Source organism: Schistocerca nitens, chromosome 6 (assembly GCF_023898315.1).
Source record: "Schistocerca nitens isolate TAMUIC-IGC-003100 chromosome 6, iqSchNite1.1, whole genome shotgun sequence".
Lineage (NCBI taxonomy): Eukaryota > Metazoa > Arthropoda > Insecta > Orthoptera > Acrididae > Schistocerca > Schistocerca nitens.
The window spans coordinates 372,384,495-372,408,091 of NC_064619.1; the positions used below are offsets into that span (position 1 = coordinate 372,384,495).

Sequence of the window (23,597 nt, forward strand, 5' to 3'; positions counted from 1 at the left end):
TGAGAACCCTTTATTGCACAAAGTGACAATGCGGACGCGATCGAACCGCAGTATTGACCGTCTAGGCATGGTTGAACTACAGACAACACGAACCGTGTACCTCATTCCTTTTGGAACGACTGGAACTGATCAGCTGTCGGGTCCCCTCCGTCTAATAGACGCTACTCATGCGCGGTTGTTTTCATTTTTGGGCGGGTTTAGTGACATCTCTGAACAGTCAAAGGGACTGTGTCTGTGATACAATATCTACAGTCAACGTCTGTCTTCAGGAGTTCTCGGAACCGGGGTGATGCAAAACTTTTTTTGATTTGTGTATGTATGGTGTCTCTTGTTTCGGACATATCCGAAAGAACAAACACCGTTCTTGATCCTCTGGTCATACATATACATGATTAAATGAAATAAATTCCGACATCGCCCGCAATTGGGCACTGAAGTGAATTCAATGGCGACAAGTGAAAATTTGTGCATGACTGGGACTCGAACCCATATTTTCCGCTTGATGCGATCACCTTAACCGCTTCTTTCGACCAAGCACGCTTTCCGTCCAACTCAGATTCCTAACCAGTTGCATAAACACTACTTACGTAGCGCCTACTGTCGACCACACTCATTGCTCGCAGCATCACGCTGGATTCCCTTAAGAGTTCAGGAGAGAGAGAGTGCGTCCTCACTGAAAAGATCTAGGCCCTTGAACAGAATGAATTTATATAAGTGTAATGTCTGTTCTTTAGGAGTCCTATGGGAAGTCGTCAGATGCGACGAGCAATGAGTACGGTGGACAGGTGGCGCTACGTAAGTAGTGAGCGGTAAGGTGGGAAACTGGGTCGGAGAGAGAGCGTGCCCGGATAGCCGAAGCGCTTAAGGTGATAGTTCACGTAAAGCGGGAAATCCGGGTTAGAGTCAGGATCTGGCTCAAATTTTCACCTGTCGCCGCTGAATTCACTTCAATGCATAATTGAGGCTTAAGTCGGAATTTTATACCAGTTCATTATTAAATGTGTTTAATTTAAAAGTGCCCGGTTAGGAATTGCTGTATATCCCGAGAGATACGTATCAAAGCCATATATTTAAGAGCGCAGAACGGCCCAGTACTCATGTGCAACTGAATTAAGGCAGCCTTCAACAGAGGACACACAAGGTAACAACTATTTTATACGCCTGTCTGACGTCACCTAACGCCATAGAAAACTGTTCCACGTTACATCCACCCGCCGATCTCGGATGTAAGCTCCATTGAGCTCAGGTAATATCAGTACATATCAGTAATAGCTCAAGACAGTATCGGGAACGCGTGTAGAGCAGCAACCAAGCAGATTAAACGAGACCTAATAAAGGTGATTGCAGTTATCACTCACTGGATTGAGTAGTAGACGGGAGTTCAAGACAGATCAGTGCAAATGAACACTGAGCCATACCTACTCACCATCTTCAACATGAATTAAACATTTTTAAAGTCTGATTAAATAAATCAATGTCAATAATTGATGAGCTGTGTAGCTGATGCCTGTACAGTTGCTGTGTTCAGGCAGGCTGCCTCATAATAGCTACTATTTTCGGTGTTAGGGGGTTTTCATCCCGTCACATTTTCATGTTTGACACCAAGAGCAGTTGCTGAATACAACAGCAATAAATTTACCTAATGGTTATCCTCAGTTTCAAGAGCTCAAAATCCACCTGTGACAGGAAGTAAAACGTTTTATGGGTTCTGCTTTATGTAAAGTGAGGTATCGAATAAATCGGCTTTCTGTGTAGTGAAACATACTTCAGATTGACAAAATTCTACTGAAGATTACTGGGTTGATTTAGCAGCAAGGTTGCGCGAGGTTTAAGAGGTGAATGCTGTCCCCTGAAAATTTCAGCCCAGTAGTCTACCTCCTTTACCGTTATTAGTCGGGCTGCTCCATAGCATTGAGATTGACATATTTCTCGAATTCTTGCTGGTGCGCTCCCTGCAGGGTCTGCGCGTGTAGGGCGTCCTGTTCAAAGTACAGCAGAAGTCGTTTCGGAGTTGACGGTTCCGGTATACACTGTTTAACGTTCGTATTTCCGGTACTACAAGCTCACTGTCTCTCCACAGACAACACTGCAGTCGTATTCGCTACAATTGTAACTTGTTTTATGACTCGTGATGTTACAGTCGTCATTTTAGTCTTGCTCAGACCCGCACAGATAGCCGAGTGCGTTAGCGCGGCGCTTCCGTGACTGCAGGAGGCAAGCCTGTCCCATCGCGGATTAACGAATGGGCTGGTGAGCCAGACAGCCTGGGTGTAGTTTTTGCGCGGTTTTTCATGTGCAACTAGGTAAATACCGGGCTGTTACCCGCGTTCCGGTGCATATACCCGCTACGTAAATATCTATGAAACGTTCTCACACCCGTAGAAGAGATTTGCCGTACTCACAGACAGATGGTTTACACAGATTGTGTCCCCCGGTGGGGCTGGGAGGGAGAAAAGAGGTGGGCATTAGGGAGGTCATTCGGCCGCCGCCTGTCACTAACACACAGTAATGCCGACCTCGTGGAGAAACGGGGAAAAAGCCAAAGGAGAGGAACGAGACGTTAGTATTGCTTACTTTCCTCGATGTTTTATATTTTGATAACCTGTTTTTAAATAATACGATACCAAAGCGTCACATTTTGACAGATGTTAAGGTATATAACTCTGGCAGGAAGTGGCTTTCTCAAATAGCCGAGCTCTGTCAGAGTGCAGTGAAACCCTGGGAGCGCCTTCTGGTACTGCACGGCCCTGCAGTTGAATCTACTCACCATCGCTAAAAAAGATACTTACCAGCAAGATACAAACACGATTCAGGTCATAAAACCTATAGGTAGGTACATTTATTTTATATAAACTTTCATAAGCATCAAACAAAGGAAGCCTGCAACTACCGGTATGTAGATTCCTGTCATTTTACTGCAACAAATCGTACCTGCGATGCGTTTTCAAGAGATTTTAGTGTGCTGGTGCGCCGAAATAGCTTATATTCATATCAGGGACACTATAGCCTAAAAACCACTAAACACAGTTCAACTCGGTATCCCTTAATGCAATATGGCGTCTCCTAAGTTCCGTTTGTGATATAAAACCGACGCTGCTTCTGATCGGCCCCGTTCCTCTACGCGATGCAAAAATCTGAAATACCAGATTCTTCCTCATCACTTTGCACTGTAGTGGAGCGTGGAATTCGACGCTGTGATGTCACTAGCTGCTCGTTCAAGAGCGCTTTCACGTGCCATGAGAGGACGCCTTAAGCAATGACAGTGAAGCGCGCCCGCTCTTGTAGCACGAGAGAGGCGGGGATTCTGGAGTTGGCGGCAGCCACAGTGCTGCAACGGCCGCCAGAAGTGCCGCGGCGATAATGGCATGTGTATCACCACTACTGCAGTTCCTCTACAAAGCAGTCCTAAGAATATTAAGTACTACGAAAACCGTGGATACGCCATTTTAATTCTGTCTCTAAATTAATGAAGCAGTTAAACAGAACGTATAAAGATACTGCAGAAGTAAAATGTAATTAGCGAAAATCAGTGGAAAGAATTTTATGAAAAATTGTGGTAAATAGACGATCCAGACTTGAAGAAGGGGGAGGGAATCACATCATATTATTATATCGTGCATTTAATCACAATAGAAGAACTGAGAGTAGTGTTAAAGGGTATGAGAAACAGGAAAGCATATGGACCAGATGGTATTAATGTGGAACTTTTAAAATATGCTGGCCCTTTTGTGATTTTGGATAGTTACATTTATTTATGAATATTTCACTGGTGCCACATCCCAAACTCCTGGAATATATCAGAAGTGATATTAATTTTTAAAAAGGGTCAAAGAAACAATTGTGGAAATTATAAAGGAGTAGGCCTCCTAAACTCACCCTATAAAATATTGGAAAAAATGATCAACCGCCGTTTAAGGATCCTAAGAGAGACTCTCCTATTAGAAAAACAATTTGGATTCCGGAGAGACTGTTCATACAGGGATACAATGTATACCGCAAAAAGAATTTCAGAGGAACGACGATAAATCATTTTAAGAACGTATGTAGCTTTTGTTGGTTACGAAGAAGCTTTTGCAATCTCAACAGAAGGAAACTGTGGGACGTAATGGTTAAAGCTGGATATCCTAGACATCTTATTGAAGCTATTAAAAGTTTAATCATAGGCACATAAATGATAATAAACGTTAGTAATAATAAAACTGAAGAAATCACTACCAACAAGGGACTCAAACAAGGCTGTAACCTCCCACCAACTTTATGTAATGAATATACAAATCATTTGATTAAAAGCTGGGGACAGGAAGTAAATCTGGGTACACACATTAATAGAAATATATATTTTACATCTTTATGCACGCAGATGTTGTTGCCATTTTGAAAGAAGATTAAGATTAGATACAAAAAGTAGTCTACACATTACATCAGTTGGGGAAAAGAGAATTAAACCTTCCAATATCAACAAAGTAAACTAAAATCATGGCTTATCGTGGGGAATAGAGCATACGCTCAAAAATAATAATAGATGATACACCACTTGAGCAGGTCTACAACTTTACTTTCTTAAGATGCAATGTAAGACGTGGAGAAGGACACAGGAAGTAATATTAACAAATAGTAACGAGTAAATGGAATGATAACAAAAAATTCCTGAACAAAGTACAGGAGAAAAAGTTTAAAATTTCATAAAACCATGGCTGCGCAAGTGTTGCTATGTGTGTCATGGATCCCTAAAAACGCTATTTATAGCGTATATATATACAAGCAGCAGAAACGAGATATCTTAGCAAAGTGAGAGCTGCTACCAGAGAAGACCGTATAAGAATTAAACATATTAGGAGTGAACTACATGTTTATAATATTGATGCAAAGACTGAACAAAATAAAATATCACATACAAAGAATGAGTGCAGCGAGAATACCACATCTGGCCATGCCGTACAAGTCAAGAAGAAGGAAGGACGTAGGAAGACCCAGAACGAAGCGGCAGTGAAAAGTTAAAACGGAACAGGCACAAGGGTCTAAAAATGGATTAAAACAGTCTTGACCTCAATAAAAAATTTATTTACGCTAGTTTTATGACTCCACGGACGTCTACTGCAGGTGACATTCGTGGAGGCATACTATCTGCTCCGTTCACCACCACCGTCTGCCATCATAATATAAATGTATATATGAAGACAGTGCGATAGCCCGCTCGATCGGAAAACATTAAGTCTACGTTTGAACTTTGTGCCACATGCCCCAAGACTTTTTCATTTGCATTTTTTAAGTCTCTTAAGTCGAAATGACAAATCCAAGGACCATGACTTACATTAGAAATACTTTCAAATCGGGGAACACTGTGCGGCCTCTGTGCCACCAAGATTCTCGAGTTCCGCGACCGCACACTGACCAGTACACAACGCACCATGGTCTTCTCTTCATAGCAAGAAGCTATTCCCCCGGGAATATAGCTCACAATCGTTATTTCACAAGCAAAAATCTAAGCTAAAGACGCTTAAAATATAAAATGCACCAGTGGGTGCAGTAGTTTGCCATAGCTCAAATATTTCTGTTGACAATGATTATAAATTTTCCATATTTTGCAATTTTAATTATAGAAAGAGTATTTGCCTTGGCTTTCATGTGGTGCTTGTGAAATTTGCTCAGTTTACACAGATTTTTAGTCATTAGCAAATGTTCAAATGGCTCTGAGCACTATGGGACTTAACATCTATGGTCATCAGTCCCCTAGAACTTAGAACTACTTAAACCTAACTAACCTAAGGACGTCACACAACACCCAGTCATCACGAGGCAGAGAAAATCCCTGACCCCGCCGGGAATCGAACCCGGGAACCCGGGCGCGGGAAGCGAGAACGCTACCGCACGACTACGAGCTGCGGACTAGCAAATGTAATGAATACATGTTCAAAATGGTGCAAATGGCTCTAAGCACTATGGGACTTAACATCTGGAGAACTACTTAAACCTAACTAACTTAAGGAAATCACACACATCCACGCCCGAGGCAGGATTCGAACCTGCGACCGTAGAGGTCGAACGGTTCCGGACTGAAGCGCCTAGAACCGCTCGGCCACAGCGGCCGGCAATGAATACATGTCTTAATACTAGAGTACATACGTAAATATTTGTATATCATGATTTCTTCATTTACTTCTGTGCACCCACAATCTGAATTAAATCTCTGACATTTTTCCGCCACTAGTGACTGCGTAGTTATTTAGTTCTGCCTGTAATGAAACGCGACGCAACATGTGTTAAGGGATCAAGGAATGACCTATAAGGTACTTTAGGTAGCTGTAGAGGGTTAAAACTGTCGAAGAAGTCACAGATTGGGATATATGCAACAAATAAACGTGGATGTTGGGTGCCGGTGCTGTTCTGAGATGAAGGGGCTGGCACAGGAGAAGAATTCGTGGCGGGCCGTATCAGACCAATCCTAAGACTCATTACCCCAAAAATCGGGCTCAGGAGTGGCTATCATATGACAACTTCTTCTTCTGCACTTCAAGGCTTAGGCATTTGTTTACATTGGTTACCGGTTTCGGTCAGAATGTGATCGTCTTCAGATCATTTATATTATAAATGATAACTAACTGAAACCCTCAGCTGCCGACAGGTGTTGTTGATATACCTCGATGTGGGTAGCTGAAAATGTGTGCCCCGACCGGGACTCGAACCCGAGATCTCCTGCTTACATGGCAGACGCTCTATCCATCTGAGCCACCGAGGACACAGATAAATAGCGCGACTGCAGGGACTTATCCCTTGCACGCTTCCCGTGAGACTCACATTCCCAACTGTCCACAATTCTACATATGTAATGTACCTTATAGACATTTGCCCATCCACTCATTACTCGCGCACGCTTTGGCGATTCCCGTAAGAGTTTGGGCAACCTGTGCGCATTCGCACAGACGAAAGTCAATGGCTGGGTAACCTTTAATTATATGTATGAAGACTGTAACTATTCTCGAAAGAACAGAATACTGTTGATGACCGTGCAGCTTTTCCCTGGAATAAATGATAACTAACTGAAACCCTCAGCTGCCGATAGGTGTTGTTGATATACCTCGATGTGGGCAGCTGAAAATGTGTGCCCCGACCGGGACTCGAACCCGGGATCTCCTGCTTACATGGCAGACGCTCTATCCATCTGAGCCACCGAGGATGGGCAAATGTCTATAAGGTACATTACATATGTAGAATTGTGGACAGTTGGGAATGTGAGTCTCACGGGAAGCGTGCAAGGGATAAGTCCCTGCAGTCGCACTATTCGTCTGTGTCCTCGGTGGCTCAGATGGATAGAGCGTCTGCCATGTAAGCAGGAGATCCCGGGTTCGAGTCCCGGTCGGGGCACACATTTTCAGCTGCCCACATCGAGGTATATCAACAACACCTGTCGGCAGCTTAGAGTTTCAGTTATCATTTATTCCAGGGAAAAGCTGCACGGTCATCAACAGTATTCTGATCTTTCGAGAATAGTTACTGTCTTCATATATACATTTATATTATGATGGCAGACGGTGGTGGTGAACGGAGCAGATAGTATGCCTCCACGAATGTCACCTGCAGTAGACGTCCGTGGAGTCATAAAACTAGCGTAAATAAATTTTTTATTGAGGTCAAGACTGTTTTAGAGAGGACGACGGTTCAAATCCGCGTCCAGCCATCCTGATTTAGGTTTTCCGTGATTTCCCTAAATCGCTCCAGGCACAATACGGGATGATTTCTTTGGAAGGGGACGACCGATTTCTTTCCCCATCCCTGACAAATACCGAGCTTGCGCTCTGTCTCAATGACCTCGATGTCGACTGGACGCTAGCCGGCCGGTGTGGCCGAGCGGTTCTAGGCGCTTCAGTCTGGAACCGCGCGACCTCTACGGTCGCAGGTTCGAATCCTGCCTCGGGCATGGATGTGTGTGATGTCCTTAGGTTAGTTAGGTTTAAGTAGTTCTAAGTCTAGGGAACTGATGATCTCAGATCTTAAGTCCCATAGTGCTCAGAGCCATTTGAATCATGAAAAAAAAAATTTCAACTGGACGTTAAACCCCATCGTCCTTCCTTTCCATATTTTGCAAATAGAAAGCGCTTCGGATACACAGGATGCTGAGAAACAGTCTGAAAAGCTTGTAAGGGCATTGCAGGGTTGGCTACGCTGAGAAATAATTATTAAGGAAAATATTCGATATGTTGCGCCGTTTCCGAGTTAATTAGCACTGAAGTTAGCCAATCATACCGTTGCCCGCGCTACTTCAAGTGGCCCGCCTCAGACTGTCTCGGCAAACGTGTTCTTCGTTTCGTTTCCTAAAGCTGAACAACAGAGCGATTCAAAAATTGAACGTGGGGCAGTAGTAAGGATCGAACCCGAGCTAAAGCTGAGCATCTAGTGCTCTGCCGTGTACGCTATGACAACAACTGGCACTAATTGTATCTGGCTGGCCGCTTGAATTATCGCTAGCAACGGTCTGGTTGACTAACTTTAGTGCTAATTAACTCGGAAACGGCACAACGTGTCGAATTTTTCCTTAACAGCTATTTCTCTGCACAACCTACACTGCAACGCGGTTACAAGTTTCTCAGACTGATTGTGATTACCCTGTATGCACGTGTGAAATGTGAAACAGAACTTCTGATAGTTTCGAAATATTACAGGAGGACTTGGTTGTATTACACATTATCATACATTGGCCAAGCCGAACACGGCTCTAGAATTAGTGGTACACTTTCACGATGTTTCAGAGAGCTTTATGTCAAACTTTGTCAAATTATTACGGTTTAAACCATTTTGTGGAATACCAAGAGCATTAGAGTAAAGAAAACTCAAAATCATAATCCGTTTGTTTAGTTCAACGGTACTCTTAGTCATAAGCCCCAATTCTCGTACGTTTGATTAATTTTACTTTTCAACTGCTCAGTTATTAAGGGCCATAATGCATCTGTGTGTAGCCACCGTGTGTAGCCACGCATCGTTCCTCCGCCAGACACGTTTTCAAATACAAGTAAGTGACAATAAGAGGAATATTATGCTCAGGATACAATTTGTTTTTTGGTCCAAAGGAAACTAATCACTCGTGCTCGTATCAGTTCGCAGGCATGAAGTTTGGATCCTCTAGCGAAAAGAAAACGACACTGCATAACACCGATTTAGGAACGTTTAAATAATACTTTAAGCTATATACTGGTGCAAGAATATTCCATCTGCCAGATTTAGTAGAGGCTACAAAGAGTAATTTCCGATTGGTAAATTTTTCGGACATGCATTCGTTGTACTGAGACGTAGCCACGTCTGTACAGGGACAATCCTGTGTAGCTTCACGGAGAATTATGTAGAGAAATGTTCTAATGATTGATGGTTAATCCGACACAGGTGGTTACATAAGGAAGGAAAATATTTTGTATCAACCGAGTATATTTCGACCTCTCTTGGTCCATCATGGCCAGGGGATACCGGCTGGTAAGTAATTTTCAGTGTCAATAAAGTTCACCAACAGCCGCGTACTTTAAGATATTTCACGTTGGCAGATTTATTTACTGTAGACTGTGAGTACGATACGAAGAAATTTCCTTTTGGTACCCCTTGACTTCGGCACCAGTCTTACTTTGGACGCTGTGGCCATCAATAAGGGCATAGTCAACGGTGATAAGGTTCTTTCTTATTTACTATGAATCTGAAACAGTTTCAGTAATATACTGGATAAATATGGTCTGGGTAATCTGCTCGCCTTGAATTACGTTGCCTCGAGGCAAATACAGAGTTTCTAACTAATGTTTGTTTTATTGTGTTACTCCTTTAACGTAAGATTATACCTTTCAATGCGTAGATTACGATAACATTTTAAATTTTAATTCGCCCAATAATTATACAAAATACGAAAAATTTTTGTTTCCCCTTGAAGCCTGCAACTGGGACTAGATGACCGTCTAGGCGTTTAGTGATAGTGTATATATCTACTGTAAGCTTGTGTTTCATTAAGATACACTGATGGAACAAAACATTATGAGCACTTGCTTAACAGGATACTGCCGCGCCTTGGAACGCAATAAAGTAGCGATTCTGCACGGTATCGATCGGCAAGTCCACGATAGGTTCCCGGATGCATGTGGGATCATATGTCTACGTTCAGGTCACACAACTCACGTAAATTACAGTCACGTAGAAACTAGGAGCGGAAATGGTGCCAGATACCGTCCAAGAAGTGTAGCATCGGGTTCAGGACGTTAGGGTGAGTTCAATGTCGTGCTCCTCAAACCACTGTAGCACTGTTATGACCTCGTCAAATGGACAGTTCTCCTGCTGGAAGGTGGTATCACCATCGGTGAAGACATCAAGCAGGCGGTCCGCAATAAAGTTCACGTAGTCCACAAGTTTTATGGTCCCTTCGATTACTACCACAAATCTCATGGACGCTCAGGTGAATGATGTTCGTAGCAAAGTACTGCCCCCACCGTTCTATGTCCATGGCGTAGTGCAGGTTTCAAGTAATAGTTCGCCTGTATGACTGCGTTTCCGGACACAACCATCCACTTTTTGGAAAGAGAAACATGTTTCATCCACCGTGAGAATTGAAGACCTTATCGGGTAAACATGGTAACGCATATGGATCATCTGCTGCGAAGAGCCACGTTCAGCAATATACGTAAAATGGTGCACTCCGAACCACATGTGCCTGCAGCAGCAAACCTACTCTGTCGTCAAATGTGCCACAGATCGCCGCCTGTACTGCTTTTGACAGCACAGAAGTTTCCGAACTCTGCGTTCTGTGAAGAGGCGTGCAGGTCCAACGCTTTGATACCTACTCGTGTTTTCACCGCCCTTCAACTATTTTCCATAGATGCTCGCGGCAGCAGTGCGCGAACAGCTGACCAGCTTCGCTGGATGACAAGCGCAGTACGGTAACAACCTACCCGTCGTCAAAGTCGTTTACGCCAGTGGATTTGCCCATTTGCCGCTCGTATCGCCGCTAGAGTAATTCCTCTGCTCCGCTTATACACTGAGGTAACAGAAGTTATTGGTTATCGACATACACGCATACGTATGGGGCAGTATAGCGTACACAAGGTATAAAAGGACAGTGCATTGGCGGAACTGTCATTTGTGCTCAGGTGACGCATGTGAAAAGGTTTCCGACATGATTATGACAGAAATTAACAGACTCCGAAAGCCGAATGATAGTCGGAGCTAAATGCTTCGGAGATTCCATTTGGGAGATCGTTAGGGAAATCAATGTTTCGCGATCGATAGTGTCAAGAGTGTGCCGAGTATACCAGATTTCAGGCATTACCTCTCACCACGGTCAACGCGGTGGCCGATGGCTTTCACTTAACGATCGAGGGCAGCGGCGTTTGCGTAGAGTTGCCAGCATTAGCAACCAAGCAACACTGCATGAAATAACCCAAGAAATCAGTGTGGGACGTACGCCGAACGTATCCGTACAGTGAAATTCGGCGTTAATGGGCTATGGCAGCAGACGACTGGCGCGAGTGACTTTCCTAGCATCAAGACATCGCCTGCAGCGCCACTCCCGGGCTCGTGACGATGTCGGTTGCACCCTAGAGGACTGGAAAATACTGGCCTGGTCAGATGAGTCCCGATTTCACTTGGTAATAGCTGATGGTAGAGTTCGGGTGTGGCACAGACGCCACGAACCTATGGGTGCAAGTTGTCGACAAGGCACTCTACAAGCTGATGGGGCTCTGTAATGGCGTGGGCTGTATTTATATGGAGTGGACTGGTTCCTCTGGTCGAACTGAGCCGATGGTTGACTGGAAATGGTTATGTTAGGCTACTTTTTCCCAAACGACTATCGAATTTTTATGTCCCCATGTCACCGGGCCACAATTGTTCGCGATTAGTGAGGAGAACATTCTGGACAATTCGAGCGCATGATTTGGCCACCGAAATCGCCTGACGTGACTCTCTTCAAACATTTATCGGGCATAATGGGGAAATCAGCCCTTGCACAAAATTCTACACCTCCAACATTTCCGCAGTTATGGACAGCTGTAGAGGCAGCATGGCTCAATATTACTGCAGGGGTTGTCCAACGACTTTTCGAGCCCATGTCACTTCGAGTTGCTGCACTACGCCGGGCAAAAGGATATCCGACACGATATTCATCTACATCTGCAGGGTAACAATTATTGAACTATATAATAAAACGTAAATTTGTTACAAACTAAAGTATGCACACACTTCATTCAACATGTAAACGGCACTACAGATATTAGATTTATGCTGTGACATCTTCGATATGCCTGCAATCACTGGCGATGATGGGGCGCAGAGGAATAGCGAAATTCTGCATGACCCGCTGAAGTTCGGAACATCGTTTTTGTCGATGACCTCCTGAATGGCTTTTTACAGCTCAGCAATGGTTTTGGGGCTATTGCCTTATGTTTAGTATAGTCACACAAAAAGGAGTCGCATGTGTTCAGACCTGGAGAATATGACGGCCAATCGAGGCCCATACAAGTGGCCTCTAGGTGCCCCAGAGCCAGAAAGCGGTCCGCGAAGTGCCCCCCCCCCCACCCCCCACCCCCCACCCGCCACCCTCAGGACATCAAACTCCACTGCTTCGAGGGGAGCTCCGTCTTGCATGAACCACATGTTGTTGAAATCGGAGTTACTTTGGAAAATGTAAATGAAATCATCTTCCAAAACCTTCACGTACCTTTCGGTAGTCACCGTGCCATCAAGGAATATCACACCGATTATTCCGTGACTGGACATTGCACACCACAGTCACCCGTTTAGGGTGAACAAACTTCTTGATCGCGAAATGCGGGTTCTTAGCTTTCCAAATGAACCAATTTTGCTCATTAATGAACCAATTCAAACGAAATTAAGCCTCGTCGCTAAATCAAATCTTACGGTTTCCATCACGCCTGCGGCCAATAGTGCAGTTTGAACGTCCTAACGTAAAGGAGTAGAAGAAAAGGTTAGAGGAGAATATGGGCTTGGGACAAGGAATGAAAGAGGAGAAAGACTAATTGAGTTCTGTAACAAGTTTCAGCTAGTAATAGCGAATACCCTGTTCAAGAATCACAAGAGGAGGAGGTATACTTGGAAAAGGCCGGGAGATACGGGAAGATTTCAATTAGATTACATCATGTTCAGACAGAGATTCCGAAATCAGATACTGGATTGTAAGGCGTAACCAGGAGCAGAAATACACTCCTGGAAATTGAAATAAGAACACCGTGAATTCATTGTCCCAGGAAGGGGAAACTTTATTGACACATTCCTGGGGTCAGATACATCACATGATCACACTGACAGAACCACAGGCACATAGACATAGGCAACAGAGCATGCACAATGTCGGCACTAGTACAGTGTATATCCACCTTTCGCAGCAATGCAGGCTGCTATTCTCCCATGGAGACGATCGTAGAGATGCTGGATGTAGTCCTGTGGAACGGCTTGCCATGCCATTTCCACCTGGCGCTTCAGTTGGACCAGCGTTCGTGCTGGACGTGCAGACCGCGTGAGACGACGCTTTATCCAGTCCCAAACATGCTCAATGGGGGACAGATCCGGAGATCTTGCTGGCCAGGGTAGTTGACTTACACCTTCTAGAGCACGTTGGGTGGCACGGGATACATGCGGACGTGCATTGTCCTGTTGGAACAGCAAGAGGGACAGATCCGGAGATCTTGCTGGCCAGGGTAGTTGACTTACACCTTCTAGAGCACGTTGGGTGGCACGGGATACATGCGGACGTGCATTGTCCTGTTGGAACAGCAAGTTACCTTGCCGGTCTAGGAATGGTAGAACGATGGGTTCGATGACGGTTTGGATGTACCGTGCACTATTCAGTGTCCCCTCGACGATCACCAGTGGTGTACGGCCAGTGTAGGAGATCGCTCCCCACACCATGGTGCCGGGTGTTGGCCCTGTGTGCCTCGGTCGTATGCAGTCCTGATTGTGGCGCTCACCTGCACGGCGCCAAACACGCATACGGCCATCATTGGCACCTAGGCAGAAGCGACTCTCATCGCTGAAGACGACACGTCTCCATTCGTCCCTCCATTCACGCCTGTCGCGACACCACTGGAGGCGGGCTGCACGATGCTGGGGCGTGAGCGGAAGACGGCCTAACGGTGTGCGGGACCGTAGCCCAGCTTCATGGAGACGGTTGCGAATGGTCCTCGCCGATACCCCAGGAGTAACAGTGTCCCTAATTTGCTGGGAAGTGGCGGTGCGGTCCCCTACGGCACTGCGTAGGATCCTACGGTCTTGGCGTGCATCCGTGCGTCGCTGCGGTCCGGTCCCAGGTCGACGGGCACGTGCACCTTCCGCCGACCACTGGCGACAACATCGATGTACTGTGGAGACCTCACGCCCCACGTGTTGAGCAATTCGGCGGTACGTCCACCCGGCCTCCCGCATGCCCACTATACGCCCTCGCTCAAAGTCCGTCAACTGCACATACGGTTCACGTCCACGCTGTCGCGGCATGCTACCAGTGTTAAAGACTGCGATGGAGCTCCGTATGCCACGGCAAACTGGCTGACACTGACGGCGGTGCACAAATGCTGCGCAGCTAGCGCCATTCGACGGTCAACACCGCGGTTCCTGGTGTGTCCGCTGTGCCGTGCGTGTGATCATTGCTTGTACAGCCCTCTCGCAGTGTCCGGAGCAAGTATGGTGGGTCTGACACACCGGTGTCAATGTGTTCTTTTTTCCATTTCCAGGAGTGTAGACTCAGATCACAATATAGTAGTGATGAAGAGTAGGCTGAAGTTCAAGACATTAGTCAGGAAGAATCAATACGCAAAGAAGTGGGATACGGAAGTACTGAGGAATGACGAGATACGTTTGAAGTTCTCTAACGCTATAGATACAGCAATAAGGAATAGTGCAGTAGGCAGTACAGTTGAAGAGGAATGGACATCTCTAAAAAGGGCCATCACAGAAGTTGGGAAGGAAAACATAGGTACAAAGAAGGTAGCTGCGAAGAAACCATGGGTAACAGAAGAAATATTTCAGTTGATTGATGAAAGGAGGAACTACAAACATGTTCCGGGAAAATCAGGAATACAGAAATACAAGTCGCTGAGGAATGAAATAAATAGGAAGTGCAGGGATGTTAAGACGAAATGGCTGCAGGAAAAATGTGAAGACATCGAAAAAGATATGACTGTCGGAAAGACAGACTCAGCATACAGGAAAGTCAAAACAACCTTTGGTGATATTAAAAGCAACGGTGGTAACATTAAGAGTGCAACGGGAATTCTACTGTTAAATGCAGAGGAGAGAGCAGATAGGTGGAAAGAATACATTGAAAGCCTCTATGAGGGTGAAGATTTGTCTGATGTGATAGAAGAAGAAACAGGAGTCGATTTAGAAGACTCGCTATGGCAAAAAAGGCATTTCTGGCCAAGAGAAGTCTACTAATATCAAATACCGGCCTTAATTTGAGGAAGAAATTTCTGAGGATGTACGTCTGGAGTACAGCATTGTATGGTAATGAAACATGGACTGTGGGAAAACCGGAACAGAAGAGAATCGAAGCATTTGAGATGTGGTGCTATAGACGAATGTTGAAAATTAGGCGGACTGATAAGGTAAGGAATGAGGAGGTTCTACGCAGAATCGGAGAGGAAAGGAATATGTGGAAAACACTGATAAGGAGAAGGGACAGGATGATAGGACATCTGATAAGACATGAGGGAATGACTTCCATGGTACTAGAGGGAGCTATAGAGGGCAAAAACTGTAGAGGAAGACAGAGATTGGAATACATCAAGCAAATAATTGAGGTCGTAGGTTGCAAGTGCTACTCTGAGATGAAGAGGTTAGCACAGGAAAGGAATTCGTGGCGGGCCGCATCGAACCAGTCAGTAGACTGATGACAAAAAAAAAAAAAAAAAAAAAAAAAACGTAAACCGTTCAGAAGAAGGTTCATCGAACCACCTTCACAATAATTCTCTATTATTATACTCTTGAACAGTACGGAAAAAACGAACAGCTACAGCTTTCCGTGCAAGCTCTGATTTCCCTTATTTTATTATGATGATCGTTTCTCCCTGCATAAGTCGACGTCAACTAAATATTTTCGCATTCAAAGGAGAAAGTTGGTGATTGAAAGTTCTTGTGAAGATCCCGCCGCAACGAGGAAGGCCTTCGTTCTAATTATGTCCACCCCAAATCCTGTATAATGTCCGTGACACACCCGCCCTATTATTCGATAGTACAATACATTTTCCTCTTCTTTGAACTTTCTCGATATACTCGTTTAATCCTGAATAGAATTGGGGAAAAGAAGAATTTGTGACATAACTCGACTAGAAGAAGGGGTCGGTTGGTAGGACACATTCTGAGGCATTAAGGTATCATCAATATAGTACTGGAGGGAAGCGCGAAGGGTAACAATCGGAAAGGGAGACCAAGGTATAAACACACTAAACAGATTCAGAAGGATGGAGGTTGCAGTAGTTATTCGGAGATGAAGAGGCTTACACAGGATAGAGTAGCATGGACAGCTGCATGAAACCATCTGCAAACAACCGAAGACGGTTGCTCATATTGTCTTTCAAATCGTTTATACTGATAAGGAACAACAGAAATCGTATAACACGGTTTTGGGGAACGGCATAAATCATTTCTGTTTTACTCGACGACTTTCCGCCAGTTGCTACGAACTGTGACCTCTGACATGAAATCACGAATCTGGTCGCATAACTGAGGCGATATTCCATAAGCACCCAATTCGATTACAAGCCAGTATCAAAAGCATTCTGGAAATTTTGACATATGGAATCAATTTGAAACCCTTTCTCGCTAGCACTCAGTACTTCGTGTGAGTAAAGAGCTAGTTGTGTTTCATAAGGACGATGTTGAACATGTGTCAATAGACCTTTCAATTCATAATGTTCGAGCACAATATATGTTCCAAAATCCTGCTGCGTATCGACGTTAATGACATGGGCCTGTAATTTATTTCATTACTTCTACGTCTTTCCTGAATATTGGTGTGACCTGTGCAACTTTCCAGTCTTTGGATTCGGATCTTTCATCGTGTGAGGGGTTGTATATGATTGTTAAGTATGGAGTTATTTCATCAGCATACTCGTACTCTGAAAGAAACGTAATTGGTACACAGTCTGGACCGGAAGACATGCTTTCATTAAGTGACCTATGTTGCTTCACTAATCCCAGGTTATCTACTTCTAAGTTACTCATGTTGGCAGCTGTCCTTGATTCGAATTATGGAGTATTTACGACATCTTCCTTGACGGAAGAAATTCGGAAATCTCTGTTTAGAAGCCGGCCGGTGTGGCCGAGCGGTTCTAGGCGCTTCAGTCTGGAACCGCGCGACCGCTACGGTGGCAAGTTCGAATCTTGCCTCGGGCATGGATGTGTGTGATGTCCTTAGGTTAGTTAGGTTTAAGTAATTCTAAGTTCTAGGGGACTGATGACCTCAGTTGTTATGTCCCGTAGTGCTCAGCGCCATTTGAACCATTTGTGTTTAGCAACTCTGCTTTAGCAGCACTGTCATCAATAGTATTTCCATTGCTATCGAAGGCACTGATTGTGTCTTGCCGCTAGCATACTTTGCATATGACCGGAATCGCTCTGGATTTTCTGCCTGGTTTTGAGACAAAGTTTTGTTGTGAAAACTATTATAAGCATCTCGCATTGAATTCCGCGCTAAATTTCTAGCTTCTGTAAAACGTCGCCTATCTTGGAGATCTTCCTTTTTTCGTTGTTTTTGGAACAGTGTTCTGACCCGTTTTGTGTACCAAGGGATCAGCTCCGTAGTTTCTTAATTTATTTGGTATAAACCTGTGTATTGCTGTTGATACTGTTTCCTTGAATTCAAGCCACATCTCGTCTACAATTACGTTGCTAATTTGAAAGTAGTGGAGAATGTGTCTGAGGAAGGCGTCAAGTTAACTTTTATCTGATTTTTTGAATAGGCACATTTTTCGTTTATTTTTGAAGGATTTGGGAGTTACGGTATTCAGTCTCGCTGCGATAAACCTACGTTCACTAATTCCTGTGCCCGTTTTGATACTCGTTAGTAGCTCAGGACTATTTGCTGCTAAGAGCTCAGGTGTGTTTTCACAACATTCCGTGATTTTTTCACCTCAGTGTATACCAGAACTTTCTTCACTGCGTCTCGTGCTCACAACGCCACTATGCGCCATGGACAGTGGTCATAACGTTTTGGTTGAGTGTATTCATTTACATTAGTAGAGCAAGCTAGTTCCTATCAATTATCTACGTTATTTTCGAGGGTAGGGCGCGCAATTACTGCATGGAAATGCGGAGCTTGTGGCGACGGAGATGATAAGGGAGGCAGGCTACAGTAACTGGGCTGGGACTTGCAGGTATTGTGTGCAGAGGAAGCTGAAACGCGATTAAAGGGCGAACTGCGACGGCGCTGACAGGGCTAATCCTGGAGACTGACGTGCTCGTCCGGCTATCCGCTTTCGCAAGTCGGCGCCCACAATGGCTACGGCAGCTTCCGGGGAAAAGGTCATTCCAGGAAGGTCGCTTACGGAACAGGGCTTGGGCTCGCCACAGTTAATACCAAGTGCTGGAAATTTAAACATGTATGAGCTTCAGCAGCGGTGCACATAGAAACTTAATTGGCAGCCAGTTTCAGAATATATGGATGTCGAGCTCCGCTCCATTCCATTCCGAGGAAGATAAATTTGTATCTGTCTAAAACTTGGTAAAGGGTTAATAAACCTTTAATCCGCCGCGTGGTCTGAGGCACCTTTTCACGGTCCGCGCGGCTCACCCCGTCGGAGGTTCGAGTCCTCCCTCGGGCAGGGCTGTGTGTGTGTCGTCCTTAGCGTAAGTTAGTTTAACTTAGATTAAATAGTGTGTAAACTTAGGGACCGATGATTTCAGCAGTTTGGTCCCATATGATCTTACCACAAATTTCCAAACCTTTAATACTGCAATCGGTTGGCTGTTATTTTCCAGTCCTATCAAAAAATAACAACTGCCCTATTTCTCTTTCCAAACTATTCGAGCAACCACACAAACCGGGTGTCACTGCATTACAATTGCAGTCTCGTATTTTAAAATGAGAAGCAGAAAGATACAGTCTCTTCGTACACCGTACAAAGATGTTACAAGACAGAGAATAAAGCATTTTGATTAGTGCAGAAACAATTATTCTTTATGGTGACTAGTTGTTGTATTTACTTAACCATTTCATCAACTGCCACAGAACTGAACCACCAAATGGTTCAAATGGCTCTGAGCACTATGGGACTCAACATCTGTGGTCATAAGTCCCCTAGAACTTAGAACTACTTAAACCTAACTAACCTAAGGACATCACACACATCCACGACCGAGGCAGGATTCGGACCTGCGACCGTAGCAGTCGCGCGCTTCCTGACTGAGCGCCTAGAACCGCTAGACCACCGCGGCCGGCTTGAACCACCAGAGTCGTAGATAAATTAACACCTTTTTTATTACTTTATATTGTGCTCTTTGAGAACAGGTATGTATGTCAGTGAGAGGGCCTATCCCACTCCAGGAAGGAAAGTATAATTCTGGAGTTCTGACGCCAGCAGCTCTTCCCAAGTCTGAATGAGTGATCCCCGTTGCCTCCGTATTTCCTCCTATTAATCGCGGACAGCATTAACACAGCAGCACTCTCTGCTCCAGTATAGGGAGTGGTTCACTGTAGACAGCTAATTTAAAGCTTATTCCAACAGATAACCATCATCTCCTGTTGTCTGGTAGTCACTTTGTGGAGGGAGACCACCGACTTGCATGCAACATTCAGAGTTTTAGATGTTACCGCAAAACATGTGCCCACAGGCTCTCTCAGTATTCTGGCTATTTGGCATCTACAAGTTGCAATAAAGTAAACTAATTTACAGACCGACACCCTGGCGTGGTACGTTTTGCGCTTTGGGCAGTAAGATAGCCGATGATGGTCGAAATAGAGGGGATATAAAATATGGACTGTAAATGGTAAGATAAGCCTTTCTGAAAAAGAGAATTTTGTTAACATCGAATACAGATTTAAATTATAGGAAGTCTTTTCTGAAAGTACTTGTCTGGGGTGTAGCCCTGTCTGGAACTGAAACGTTGACGACAAACGATTCAGACAAGAACGGAATAGAAGTTTTGAAATGTGGTGCTACGGAAGAATTATATGCGTAAAAGCATGAGGTTTGGGTAGAATTGGTCAGAAAAGAAATTTTTGACACAACTCGATTGAAAGAAGGGGTCGGTTGACATGAAAGGTTCTGAGACATAAAAAAGCATCGGCTACAACAACGAAAAGTTAAGAGTTTCGCTGATGCGTCTGTTCCAAAATTCAAGTGATAAGACTGCAGAAAAGTAGCACTTTTAGAATAAAACTAAGAAATATGGTATAGAAGGATCTCAGGCTTCTAAAACAAAAGGCGCAGGATAATAGGTCGTGATGTCTCTTTCCTCTGGATGTAGTTGTTTTTGATGAGTTGAACAATGAATGAAAATCTGTTGTTGAACACTTCACCGTGTCATGATGTAGGAGAAAGCTGAATGAAGTAGCCACACTAAGGAAAGTGTTGTTTTTCTTTGACATTATATCAGAGATAAGTATGTGAAGTATATCTGTATAAACTGTACATATTCTGCGACTATACAACAATTCCATTGTAATTCAAATTCTCCTTTTACAGCAGAAAAGTGAGCTTAAGTGAAAGTCTGCAAAACGTCCACATTGTCCGGTAGGCCTAGATAGGGTAAAGTGACCAGACACAGTGTAAAGGAAAAATAAGATTCAAATTAATTGAATCTTGTTTTCTAACGTTTATGTTTGAATGTCTCTCCGTAAACTGTGTCAACCAATCCTTGCCTAGCCTTTTTCCTCTTTGTTGAATAAATGTGGCAGATTATTCCACTCAGCAAGCTGAAAGCCAAGAGCGCAAATCAGTTACTGATATGTTATAACATCTTCCACCAGTGTCAAAAAGAAAGTGAAGGAACTTTTCTTGTTGCTCTTGGTTGAATACACATGCGAAGTTCCCAAAAAACGTTTTGTCTTTAGTAGCATTACCGCTTCTTTTACTTTTATTTGACGAGGGACTGAAGCGTTTTATTTTTGTAACAAAAACGATCTTTTCTTTTCTTACAGCATCCATTGTCTGTTGCGGAACTTAGGAATCTCGTAACAGTGTAGTGATTATCTTAAACAATTTAAAGGCATCTTAACATACACCGGTACTGAGAGTCATAGCTTTTCACCTATGCCTGAGTAAGCTTATTTTGTAAAATACTCTTTGACGGAAAAAATTTGCTGCACCAAGAAGCAGTTGTACACAGAAACGGAAGTTGGTACGCGTGTTTCTGCATCTAAAAGATAATGTCTATTCACATTTCGAGCCAGTCGCATAAGAGCCGTATGAGGATGCAAATCAGGTTTGCTTTAAATACACGCTGTAGTGGTTACCTTTGAGATTGGACGTGGTAATTTGATGTTAGTCAAGAACGCCTTTAAGGCGACAAAGACGCCATTATCAACATCTCACTGAGTCTGAACGAGGTCGTGTAATAGGTCTACGAGGTACTGGATGTTTCGTCTACGATATTGTAGAAAGACTTGGCAGAAATGTAGCCACTGTACATGATTACTGGCTGCGTCGGACCCGAGAATGTACTGTCGCAAGAAGAGTGGGCTCCAGGCGGCCACTTCACACTGCCAAGAGGAATGATCGTGTTCGACGTACGGCTCTTGCGCATCGTACTGCATCTGGAGAAGCAATTTGAGCAGCTGTTGGCACCACTGTGACACAACGGTTATTCCAAGGACGGCTCCGAGCCACACGCTATGTAGTGTACATTCCACTGACCCTAAACCACCGCCATTTGCAAATTCAGTGCCGTCAAGCGCGAGCTCAATGAAGAGCAGGATGGAGATCTGTTGTGTTTTCTGATGAAAGCTGGTTCTGCCTCCGTCCCAGTGATGGCTGTGTTTTGGTTAGGAAAAGGACATGCAACAAACGGGTTTGGGTGGATCTACACCTGGAGTTCTGGTCTGGGGTTCGATTTTGTATGACAGCAAGAGCACTCGTGGTTATCCCACACACCCTGACTGGAAATCTGTACACCAGTCTGGTGATTCGACCTGTTGTGCTGCCAATCATGAGCAGCATTCCAGGGGACGTTTTCCAAACGCTGGCCCACATACCGCTGTTGTTACCCAACATACTCTACAGAGTGGTCACGTGTTTCCCTGGCCTCCTCGATCACCAGATCTGTCTCCAATCGAGCACATATTGGACATCATCGGACAACAACTCCAGCGTCATCCACAAATAGCATTAACCATTCCTGTTTCGATCGACCAGTTGCAAAGGCCTTCGAAGTCCATCCCACAAACTTACATCTGGCATTCTTACAACAAAAAGCACGCACGACTGCATACTTGTATTCAACATTCTGGCGGTTATACCACCATTTCACATTTGCAATGGCTTACCTTGCCCTTATATTAACTTGTGATCTTGTAATGTTTATCACTTACACATGTTATCTAGACAAAACCTACGACTTGTAATAGCAATACTTATAAGTCTGCAAACGTCGTAAAGATTGATGTATTTTTGTTCAGTACACCATCCTCATTCATCGATAGAAATAGCTGAACTTACTACTGATGACTAAGGACGGTGTATTGAACACAATTACATCAGTCTTTAAGTCTTTTGCAGACTTATAACTATAGCTATTACAAGTCATATGTTTTTTGGTTGGATAGTACCTCGAAGTACTTGTGGCAAGAGCAGTCATCAATGCATATTTTTCACTGGGCAGCAGGTCAGGTGTTGAAGTGTGGACACAAAATGGTTAGTCTATACTGACAGGCGAAGTCCACTTAGTGGTGCAGCTACGACCGTGCAGAAAACATCCGGTGTCTGGTTGTAAGGGTCGTGGTGTGTATGTGGGAAGACTATCTGATGCAGAGAAAAATCAACCAACACCCTGACGTGTGTACATATTAAGGTACCACATACAAAATACCTACACTTATACCCGCTGATAAGGCGTTTGGCCACTATGCTCTACTGGGCGCCATTACGCTAAATGTTGTGTGAATACGAAACTACATAACCTAGCCAATACATAAACAAGTGGTATCGAGTACTAAAATATAATGTTCTATTGGCATAGTAACGGTTAATTGTCACTTATATATTTTTAATACATGCAAATGAATTTGACGCTTACCTTACATCAAACGTGAGAAAATACAAAACATTTCACGGCAGAGGAGTGCGCGTTAGTGTCGCCACCAAACCCGCCGACAAAACCGAAGAAGTCTCTTTGAACTGTTTTAAATGTTCCCCACTTTTCTGCAGCAATCTTAAAGAGAATAATACGAAGTGCCCTCTTTACCCACCCTTGCCACTATAGTTGTCCTTATGATACTTTTAACATAACATACGTATAAAATTTTCGTTTCATACGCTCCATTTTCATACCCTTCGAATCAAGAAGATACAAACATTTTCGATACTTTACTCTCCTTGAAGTCTAGATACAGCTCTAAAACTTCACCAACAAGAAGAATTTTTTTCTCGTTGTTGCAGCATGATTCATATTTATGTTCCCTGGAATTTTGC

General features: G+C 44.1%; 1 protein-coding gene and 1 non-coding gene across 2 annotated transcripts in view; both read right to left on the minus strand.

Annotated features, from left to right (window-relative positions):
* The window catches only part of LOC126262475 (uncharacterized), a 505,580-nt gene that overhangs the window by 435,019 nt on the left and 46,964 nt on the right, over positions 1-23,597 (minus strand). The gene's annotated exons all lie outside the window — the stretch shown is intronic.
* Trnat-ugu (transfer RNA threonine (anticodon UGU)) lies at positions 7,101-7,179 on the minus strand. Its single transcript has one exon. It is a non-coding gene; the product is annotated as a tRNA-Thr (tRNA).